Raw genomic sequence first — 11251 nt, 5'->3', positions numbered from 1 at the left:
AATGTATTTGTTTCCTATTTTGTGGAATTCCTTTATTCAATTAAATACCATACTAATTCCTATGTCTAATTAATTGGGGATGTGAATATTTTTCTTCTACTTTTCCTTCATGTCACACGCCTCCTATGCTTATTTTCCCTTGTGGGAATTTAATTAATTGTTGCCTATTTTATGGGAGCATTTTTCTTAAAGAAATTACCTAATTTAAATCCTATTCTATTTAATTGGGGATTTAAATAATTTCCTTGTGCAAAGTCCTTGAAATTTTCGTCCACTACCATATGATTTCCTACTTGGAGATTTAATTTATTTTGTTCCCTTATTCATGAAATACTCATTATTTTATTTCCTAAGTTGTGAGTATATCTCTCTCCAAGTAAATATTGTTATTTTTCCTTGCTACTTAAATCAGCAAATTTTTGAAATTTATCCCCATTCACACACCTATTTTGTTCCTTAAATTGGGGAATTATCCTCCCACAATTTAATTATTTTTTTAAGTGGGTGTGAATTAAACCTAAAGTATAAATTAAACTAATCCCTAAACCTAGCCCCCACTTTTTCAACGCTCCCTCCTCCTTTCTCCCTCACTCACACGTCTCCTCCCCCTCTCCACTCTCCCATCTCCAAAAATCTTCCATTCAAGCTTATTCTTGCATCCATTGAAAGTACCTTCGAGAGTTTCCGACGGATCGCTTCGTTCTTCTCTTCTACCGATTGGTTTTTGTAAAGGAAGGTATATTTGCACACTTTTTCTTCTCCTTCTCTAGTGAACCATGTTTTGAGTCCTACATGCATGTAGAGAGTGTAGGTTTGATAGATCGCAAGTTTTAACGGGAGGGAAATTGTGTGTTCGTAAGAACTTGTTTGTTTTTTACGTTGTTGATTGGAATCATGTGTATTGGATCGAAATATTTGTGAATAATATGAGGTTGTATGCAAATATGTGTATGAGGAACGTGTAAGCATGATTATGTGTTTTCAAGCATGAAAAATCGGTGGTTGTGTTGTGGAAGTTTTAAAAACCCTAATTCCGAATTTGAACCAGAAATCTGTGATGCACGACAAGTGACTTATGATCTGTATTCGACCCATCAAACGAGCGAATTTTGCTACGAAATTTTTACTGAGTAAACTTCAAGTGTTTTCTGTGTCTCGTGTGAATTTCAGCCTGTTTTATCGAAAAATGAATTTTTAATAAATTTTTGAAGTTGACTGCGCAAATCTGCCAGAAACGTGAGTTCTCGCCATGAATGTTTCGTTTTCTATTTGACTGACTAAATGACCTCCGATTGATGTGATTCTTGAACTATAAGAAAATTTGAAGTGTCTTCTAAGTTGTGTTAAATTTTCAGCCTTTTTGGGCATTGGATGAATTTATGGTGGATTTTTCAAACGAACTGCACAAAACTGTCAGAAATTGTATGTTCCGACCAGAGAGTTTAATATATGATATGACTGACTAAATGACGTGATTTCGGTGTGAAAATTTTCATGGATGAACTTGAATGTGTCCTCTGTATTGTAACCAAAATTTAGCATCTTTTGACGTCGGGGGATTTTATAGTGATTTTTACAAAACGGTCGCGCAGTTCTGCCAGTTTTCTTCCTTGTTAAAATAACACTTATTTTCATGTTTAAAAGTATTATATGATACATGTATGTCCAAGGAACGTGTCTAAATGATGTGATCACGTGTGATAAATCGAAATGTGTTACGATGTGTTCTCCCATCTTTGTGACGTATGTTGGGTCGGGGATTTGAGAAAAACGACGAGAAAATCGATAGGACATGCATAGTAATATGTTGTTGGGGGAAACTAATTGTGTTGTCTTTGACAAGGGTGTTGTGTAGTCGTGAACTCGAGGATCGAGAGTTGCTAAGTTGGGTTGTGAATTGCTAAGAGAACGAGGTGAGCTTTCTTTTCAAACCTCTTTACTTTCCGAAAAATATTATGTGGGGATATAAGGGTGGTTTACCTGTTATGTCATGCCATGTTGTTTTTGTTATGAGATTGTGTGCCTGATGCCTAGTTCGTATGAGTTTACTCCGTTAGGCTATATGGTTGTGTTGTGAAACGAATTCGGGTCCGAGTAGGGCCGTAAACCCTATCGGGCTGTGTACACTGGTGGGATCGTGAGCCATCCTTGCAAGTCGGCCGGTCTCGTGGGCGAATAGTGTGGCCACACTTTTGTCGCACTGTGATTGTGATTGTTGGATTGATGTGAAAAGTGGGGAGATAAATTGTCTGGCCAGACTTGAATATTTTTGTGTTTCTCGTGATATTTTCCTACTACATAAAATTCGAGATCACTGGTATGGATGACATAACTATTATTAAAATGTTTTCGGCATGAACCCATTGAGTACAACAAGTACTCAGCCCTGCATATTATTTTCTTATGTACAGGTTGAGCGGGATGTTGCGGTGGATGTTGAGCTGGCTTAAGTACTTAGGATGCGTTGTGTCGTCATACATAGGCGTCGTCCTTGACTCTCCTTAAACCGTATTTTCTGCTGCTATAACTTGAACTATGACTCAAGACTTAATCTTTCCTTTATGTTTATGTTTTGAACATGTATGGTGGTGATGAGCTTTAAACTAGTGTTTACGTTGTCTTTTGAAAATTTTATTCTTCGAGATTTAAGTTAAGTATTTGTTCAACTTAGGATTCAGTGGTTGTATTTCTTAAGTCTAATTTTTTCCGTTGTCCTTTTAAAAGTATTTTACCTTATGTCTTTTCAAAAAAAAAAAACATTTTAACTTTAAACTCTTCAACCTAAGTTGTTTTTCTTCCTTTAAATTAATCAAGATGTTCTTTTTAAATTGTTATCCATGCATGTCGGTCACGATCGCCGCGTTGTGGTACCCTTGTATGGGCGGTCGTGACATCTTCACTTTGCCTTTTCACCAAATTTTTCTTGGCTTTCTTGCTTTCAGCAGGCATTGATGACAATTCAGCTCTTCCTTCTTTCCATTGCTAGTCTTCTGCTCGATTGAACTAAGACATAGGAAAGATACAACCTTAATGAATTAGTCAAGTATCATGTTATCTTCCTCCAATAGTAATAAGGTGAATATAATGCCAAAGGTTTCCAACTTTTCAGTAACAACCTTCATATAATCACTTCCTATTACATTTGGCGATGATATGAGTGTAGAAACTATTTGAGTAACTGAATCAGACGATTCATCAAAACTTTCTATCTCTTTTGGATGTTCCAATAGAATCTGGACAACGTCCTCATTGGATATTCCTTTATCATCGGTATAAACCAAGACTTGTCTCACTACTCAAAAGAAAGTAGTTTGACCTTCTTCGTCAAAGAACTTATCGAGTACATGCATAAAATGCATTCTCAAACTTTGTTTGTAGAATTTTGTCGAGGAAATGGAGGACATGAATTAGTGAGTACAAACTTTAAGTTTTCAGCAATGAGAATCTTTTTTTTTTAAACACCTTCACGGTGGAGGGTTCGTGGGCCCCTCATCCCTATATATCAACTCAAAGAAAGGTTACAAAACAAGGACACACCCAAAAGTGGTGAGCCTGCACAAATTACAAGAGTAGAAAGAGGTCCGGCCCAAGAAGTTCCGGACCTCATCTTACTCCTATCAAAAGGCATTCTACACTAAAGGACCACTATTCCAGCCCGGCGCGAACTCGGTGACCCAGATTAGACTTCTTCCCCATTTCGAACCCGGATATGTGGTACTCCCATCTCCTCCAAGCGGAGTATGTCCTTGAGCTCCCTCGGTATTTTGGTGGTGTCCATGTTAAGGCCGTTTCCCAGCTGGAGGCCTCTCTTTGCAAGAAAATCGGCCGCCATGTTTCCTTCCCGGTGGATGAAAGTCGCTCGAATCATGAGTTGTTCTTGAGCAGGGATAATGAGCCACGGCATGCCGAGTGGGAGCCGGTACCCACCCTTCTCCATCGATCAACTTAATAGCTTGGGCAGCGTCTGAGTCGATCTAAATTGGTAGCCCGAGCCCTCTAGCGAGGTTAAACCATAAGTCATGGCTAAGAGCTCGGCTTCCAAGGGTGAGTGAGCATCAAGGGGTGTGGAGAAAGCTATGATCAACTTGCCCAAGTGGTCTCGCAAGAGCCCTCCTCCTCCTCCGACTTTATTGGACGCTTTAGTAAAGGATCCATCCGTGTTGAGTTTGAGCCATGGGTGGTCTGATGGCTTCCATTTGATCGCCATGGCTAGGGGTAGCGGGCTAGGAGTTTGCGCTTGTTGGGGGATGCTAACGCCGAGTCTGACCCCGTTCCAGTGCTTCGGTTTCAGTCTCCCAGTAGCCATGCTGTTCCGGACACACATGAGTACTTGCCACACAACGTTGTACGATTTGAATTGTGTACCCTGATGTCGGCTCCTATTTCTTTCCGCCCAAATGAACCAAAGGATAAGGTAGGGCAAGGTTCGGTTGAGGTGCTTCCTATTCGGATGTCCGCTCCTCTACGCCCAAACTTCAATTCTTGTCGGGATAGTATCATTTATGCGAAGGCACGGGGAGGGGCCCTCAAACCACGAATCAAATTCCTTCCAAACTCTGAGTGCACTATCTCCTTGGATGAAGAGGTGTTGTAGGGACTCTTCGCTTGGCCTGTGCGGGCAGCATTGGCACTTGGAGGCTAGGTCGATCTTCCTCCATTGGAGTTTTGTGCCAACTGGAACACGGTTGGAGAGAAGTCTCCAGACAAATATGGTGATGGATGTGGTAAGCCCTGCTTTCCACATGTCGTCCAGCCCAAGGACAATCGGCCATTGGGTTTGGATCGTGGCCCAAGTAGAAGCCAACGTGAACTCTCCACGCTCCGAAAGAGACCATCGCGGGATGTCTGGTTCCCCTTGAAGGATCAGGGTCTTGAGGATGCGGTCAATGATATGTTGCGGGAGGCCGGCTTGATCGTGGAGAAGTTGAAATTTGGGTTAGTCCCAATTGCCGTCCTTGATAAAATCAGAAACACGGGCTGTTGTACTACCCCTTTCATCTAGGCTGAGATCTCTAAGTTGGGAATTGCCAAGCCAGATGTTGTCCCAAAAGTATATCTTACCTTGTCCCACTAGCCATCGCATGTGCGGGTGAGCGTGGGTCCATGCTCTAGACAATCTCTTCCATGTTGGGCTATTCCGTCCCGTCGTCCTTGAGGTAAGTGGGGAAGAGTTGGAGCAATACTTGGCCATCATATATTGGGCCCAGAGGGAAGTTTGCTCCCGGAAGTGCCACCACAGCTTTATATTAAAGGCACGGAGGACCTCCTTGGTCTTGCGTATCCTGAGCCCTCCCTCGGCGGTGGGGAGACACATCTGGTCCCAGCTGATCCAATTAGTCCTTTTCCTATCGGTAGTAGAGCCCCAGAAGAGCCGTGCCAATTGTTGATCAAGCTGCTTGAGGGTGCCCGCCGTTGGCTCAACAGCTTGGAAGATGTGCAAAGGTATCGCCTCAAGGGTACTCTTGATAAGGGTAAGCCTTCCTCCAAAGGATAGGTGGCGATTGGCCCATCCGGAGATCCTCTTTGCTATCTTTTCCCGGAGGAACAAAAACATCTCTGTCCGCTTCACACCTCAATAGATGGGGACACCGAGGTAGAGGAAAGGGAAGGTTCCCCGAGAGAAGCCTCCATCCGTTTGAATTGAGGCCGCCCATTGCTCGTGGGTTTCGGCAATGTAGAAGTTGCTTTTGGCAAGATTGATTTGTTGTCCGGAAATTTTCTCATACTCATTAAGGCACGATCTGAGCCGGCGCAGGGGGATGGAGGCCGCTTGCGTGAAGATGATTATGTCATCGGCGTAGGCTAAGTGGATGATCTCGATGCATCTTCGGGACACTTTGAAAGTCATTTCCTTTTGGCTTAGGATGAGCTTGTCGAGGGCTCTCGACAGGTAGTCAGCGGCGATCACAAACAATGCTGGTGAGATGGGGTCGCCTTGTCTTAATCTCCGTGTAGACTTGAAGAAGCCCGTGGGGGCTCCATTGATGAGGACTGAGAACCAACAATAGTCGATGCACCTTTCAACGAGATAGATCCAAGCATCCGGGAAACCCATGTGCCTTAGGACGTTGAGGAGAAAAGGCCATTGGACTCTGTCATAGGCTTTGGCCATGTCAATCTTTATCGCCACATTTGGGGTCGGGGAACATCTCGCCAACTCGTAGAACATCTCCTGGGCGAGGAGAGCATTGTCGTTTTTTTTTTTTGCAAAAATTAACACCTATATAAAGGAGGAAATTACAAATAAACTCCTATACTATAGATATGAGGAAAATACAACTGAGGTCAAGAGGGCTTGAACTCGGCACCTCATGCAATAATGTCTAAGCCCCTTGCCGCTAGGACAAAGGCTCTGGACGAGGACAGCATTGTCGTTGAGGAGCCGGCCTTTCACAAATCCACTCTGGTTTGGGGATATGACATGAGGAAGAAAAGGAGTAAGTCTTGACGTTAGTATCTTTGTAATAATCTTGTTCACCACATTACAGAGGCTGATGGGTCGGTATTCGGCCCATGACTCAGGCGAGGTCTTCTTTGGGATGAGAACGATGCTTGTGGCTTTTATGCTCCAGGGGAGATAGGCACCACTGAAGAACTGCTCAATCGCTTCCACAAGGTCCGGGCTCACAATGCTCCAACATGATTGGTAGAAGCTGGCCGAGAACCCATCGGGCCCGGGTGCACTGTCCCCCCGAGATGTCGAAGGTTGCACGCTTCACCTCATTCAAATCCGGAGGCCGAGCAATATCCGTGAGGTGCTCATTGGCTTGTAGTCTGTGAATCAGCTCAAGGTCCGGTTCATCTAGGGTTGGGTTGCATGGGGCAAGGAGGTGCTGATAGAAGTCAACCACTGACTTTTTAATCTCCACTTCATCGGTGATCTCGTGCCCATTAGCCCGTATCGGGTGGATGCGCAGCCGGATCCTTTTTTGTTTCACCCAGCTTTGATAAAAACGGGTGTTCTTATCTCCCTCGGCCAACCATCGGAGGGAAGCCTTTTGGCGCCAAAAGTCCTCTTCCATCCTTAGGAGAAGAATGTATTCAGCAATGCATTTGTTGATCGCCGTTCGGTTCGTCGGGCTTGGGCTAGCCTCAAAATTTGCTTGGGTCATGCTAATCTTCTCCTCCATGCGCTTGAGGTTGTCATGCACGTTCCCAAACGCTTCTTTGTTCCACGTCTTTAGGGCTCTTTTGACCCTAGCGATCTTGATCTGGAGGTTTAGTAGTCCATTCGCCCCCGTGGGCTCCGCCCAAGCCTCCTGCACTAAAGCCAAGAATCCTTCATGCCGGATCCACATATTCTGGAATCTAAAGGCTTTGCCGCCGGTATTGTGGTTCGACGTCTTGCATCTTGCGAGAATCGGCCCGTGGTCCGAGGCCACCCTCGGGAGATTGGTAACACATGTTGTCTCAAAGACTCTAGGTCAAGCTTCGTTAATCAACACTCTGTCCAATCTTTCAAACTGCCCGTTCTTAGCCCAAGTGAACTCCGCCCCGTCAAGCCCGGGGTCGAGGAGCTTGCAATCTTCGATGGCCTCCGCAAAATCGATCATCTCGGCTTGCCGATTAGTGTCGCTCCCCGTTCTATCCCGGTGCAACGGGATGGTGTTGAAATCACCACCAATCATCCACGGCATTCCATAAAGTAACCCAGCCAACTCTCTCATTTTGTCCCATAGGGGATACCTCTCTGATCTCGTGCACTTCGCGTACACGGCTGTGACGGCAAGGGCACTATCCAAGCGAGGGAACGAAAAGTGCCTCTGAAGGACTTGGTCCGAGTCATCATCAATATCAAACCTTGATTCATCTTCCGTAAAGATCCAAATTTTTCCGGTAGGGTTCGAGCTTCTGAACTTTAGCCCAAGGGCCTTGGAGAAACGATCCGGGTCCGGGGGTGTGAGGGGTTCCAAAATTGCAAGAAACATGATATTATGACAATTAATAAGTCTTTTTAGGTCGTTTTGGGTTGTCGCGTTAGCGATTCCCCTAGCGTTCCAAAACATAAGGTTGTGAGACATCATTAACAAGTTAGGTACGTACCTGGGATGGGTGGATTCCCTCCTTGATATTCAATGATTTGTTGCTCTTCATTCCTTATGTTAACTTCATCCTCGCCAAGAAGTAGCGTGGCGTCCTCCATTTCCGAGCCCGGTTGCACTTCCATAGCCACCTCTTCTACCTCTCCACATTCATCAACATCGAATTCTCCATTCTCCATGAGGGAGTAGTACTTATTAGAGATCATGTGGTTTCTCGTCGGGAAGTAGCCTCTCCCCCTCATCATAGAGTGGCGACCACCCCCCCGCGAGCCCCCTCGAAAGGGTGGGGAGACCGGGCGTTGGGCGTTGGAAGGCCCCGGAGCAACATCCGAATGCCCTTGGGTCCGTGGTGGTGAAACGGGGGTAGGGCGAGACGGGGAGCCCCAATCTACATCCCCGGCTCTAGGCCCCCTTGTGCCTGGCGCTCCACTTTTCGCTCTTTTCCCATCCTTGAGTTCACCCACAATGTCGGGTCCCGTCCATTCGAAAACCTCGGCTTCAACTCTACTTGGACTATTACTTGACCGGTCACCCGTACCCTTGTTCTTACCTTGGTGTTTCCATTTGTTAAGGCTAGGGGTGTGTTTCACCAATTCTTGCTTTCCTTTCGTGCCAAGTGCCTCGGATTGCGGCTGCTTTGGAGTGGCTATGTTGTAGTTTCTTTTTGCGGGCCGTTCCCTTTTTCCCGTCGCATAACACTCATCACTTTGATGGCCCACATGCTTTCATTCTCGGCAATATAAAGGTATCTTGTCCCACCGGACTTGTTGCACTGTTTCATGGCCACATATATCAAGGATTATTTCTTCGGGGGTGGTTTTGTGATGTCTATCTCGATGCAAATACGCGCAAAGTAGAGTCTAGTCTTGTTGGTCGTGGCACGATAAACTTAGATTGGCGTGCCAAGAAGATTGCCGATGGCGAATAGGGCGGATTGGGTGGATTCCCTCCTTGATATTCAATGATTTGTTGCTCTTCATTCCTTATGTTAACTTCATCCTCGCCAAGAAGTAGCGTGGCGTCCTCCATTTCCGAGCCCGGTTGCACTTCCATAGCCACCTCTTCTACCTCTCCACATTCATCAACATCGAATTCTCCATTCTCCATGAGGGAGTAGTACTTATTAGAGATCATGTGGTTTCTCGTTGGGAAGTAGCCTCTCCCCCTCATCATAGAGTGGCGACCACCCCCCCGCGATCCCCCTCGAAAGGGTGGGGAGACCGGGCGTTGGGCATTGGAAGGCCCCGGAGCAACATCCGAATGCCCTTGGGTCCGTGGTGGTGAAACGGGGGTAGGGCGAGACGGGGAGCCCCAATCTACATCCCCGGCTCTAGGCCCCCTTGTGCCTGGCGCTCCACTTTTCGCTCTTTTCTCATCCTTGAGTTCACCCACAATGTCGGGTCCCGTCCATTCGAAAACCTCGGCTTCAACTCTACTTGGACTATTACTTGACCGGTCACCCGTACCCTTGTTCTTACCTTGGTGTTTCCATTTGTTAAGGCTAGGGGTGTGTTTCACCAATTCTTGCTTTCCTTTCGTGCCAAGTGCCTCGGATTGCGGCTGCTTTGGAGTGGCTATGTTGTAGTTTCTTTTTGCGGGCCGTTCCCTTTTTCCCGTCGCATAACACTCATCGCTTTGATGGCCCACATGCTTTCATTCTCGGCAATATAAAGGTATCTTGTCCCACCGGACTTGTTGCACTGTTTCACGGCCACATATATCAAGGATTATTTCTTCGGGGGGTGGTTTTGTGATGTCTATCTCGATGCAAATACGCGCAAAGTAGAGTCTAGTCTTGTTGGCCGTGGCACGATAAACTTAGATTGGCGTGCCAAGAAGATTGCCGATGGCGAATAGGGCGGATTGGTCGAAAAAATGGATATGGAGGCCGATTAGGTTTCACCAAATTGCCGTGATCGGGGACTCGAAATAAGCGTCGAAATCCGGGGCCCATTTGAAAACCCTCATTGGGTGGCGGTCAATGTTCCATACGGGTGTGCCTTTTGGATCTCCGAGGAGACGGGCATAGTCCGCCAAATCCTCGCATTGAATGAGAATGTGTTTAGCGTTAATGTATTTCCAATTGAAACCACACCGAAGTTTAATGTTATCAAGAGCTTTTTGAATTTGATGGCCCGTTGGGATAGAATGAGAGAACTTACCCACAATGGCATGCCCCATACTTTCGGCGAGCTTTTCCGGTTCAGGAGAAATAGATGGCCGGGATGCCATTAGACGAGGAGGCAAAACCAATGTTTTGGAGCTTCTCCGGCTCGAACACCTGGGGGCCGTTGGGGTCGGGAGTGGCCTTAAGCATATCCGCCATCGACTTCGGCCTATTCGGGTGTCCTGAGGATGCGTTGGCCCCCTCGTAAAGGTTGGTGTTCGTCGCTCCTTGTGATGCTCCCTTCCGGGTTGGGTCAATCATATCCGCCGACTTGTCCGTGATTCTCGGGTCTACATTGTTCCTTTCGGTTGCAATGGGGTTAGCCGCATCCTTGCATGCTTCACTTACTCCCGGAGACGGGCTTCTGCTTGTTTTCGCACCATTTTGCAACCGGCTGCCCCACTTTGGTCTGGCGCCGGCTTGGGAGTCCCTCGGGTGGACCTTGCCGGTTTCGAAGGTGGCTCTAATTTTTAGCGTTCTCCCCTTTTCTAGAGGGGGAAAATCCTCGTAGGAGAGGGAAGATGTTACCATATGCAGAGCCCGTGGTGGTTCGAGGCTCGGCGCTTGATTGGCGTATGGCTCGGTAGTCATGTTTTCGATTTCCGGTGGGCCGACGACAAGTAAAGGTTGAGCTTTCATTGCGTCTAGCATCTCCGCCGAATCCAACGAAGCAAGGTGGATGATCTCAAGCTCGTTTGGTTTCATTTGGGCTGCAACGGGAAGGAAGTCACGTGACTCCCCAAAGTGGGAAGGCGCCACCCTACTTTCCACGGGTAGGTTTGTCTCCATAGCTATTTCCGGAAATAAGACCATCCCATCGTTCTTTGGCTGCATTGTGGGGGGTACATCAAGTGAATCCTCATTTTGGTAAGGGACAAAGGCACTTTCAAAAGCTATTTTTGTGCCTTCATACAATTTGGGAAGGTTAACTCTCACACACGCCAATGAATGCATCTTGAGCACCACGTGGGTCAGCAAGATCCGTTGGGGAAGCGGGCAAAGGATTGAGGTTGTTCTTCCCAACGGCCTTCAAGAATTCACC

At 46.5% G+C, this 11251-nt stretch overlaps 1 long non-coding RNA gene across 2 annotated transcripts; it reads left to right on the top strand.

Annotated features, from left to right (window-relative positions):
• Positions 1 to 607: 607 nt before the first annotated feature.
• LOC121744240 lies at positions 608 to 2736 on the top strand. 2 transcript variants are annotated; one of them, XR_006038520.1, is made up of 3 exons: positions 608 to 736; positions 1856 to 1913; positions 2412 to 2736. It is a non-coding gene; the product is annotated as an uncharacterized LOC121744240 (long non-coding RNA). The 2 variants fall into 2 exon arrangements; XR_006038519.1 differs by lacking the exon at positions 1856 to 1913 and having other exon boundaries at positions 617 to 736.
• The last annotated feature ends 8515 nt before the right edge of the window (positions 2737 to 11251 follow it).

The sequence above is a fragment of the Salvia splendens genome, chromosome 8 (assembly GCF_004379255.2).
Source record: "Salvia splendens isolate huo1 chromosome 8, SspV2, whole genome shotgun sequence".
Classification (NCBI taxonomy): Eukaryota; Viridiplantae; Streptophyta; class Magnoliopsida; order Lamiales; family Lamiaceae; genus Salvia; species Salvia splendens.
Note: the sequence above shows the minus strand (reverse complement) of the source record. Positions and strands in the feature narration are given on the sequence as shown.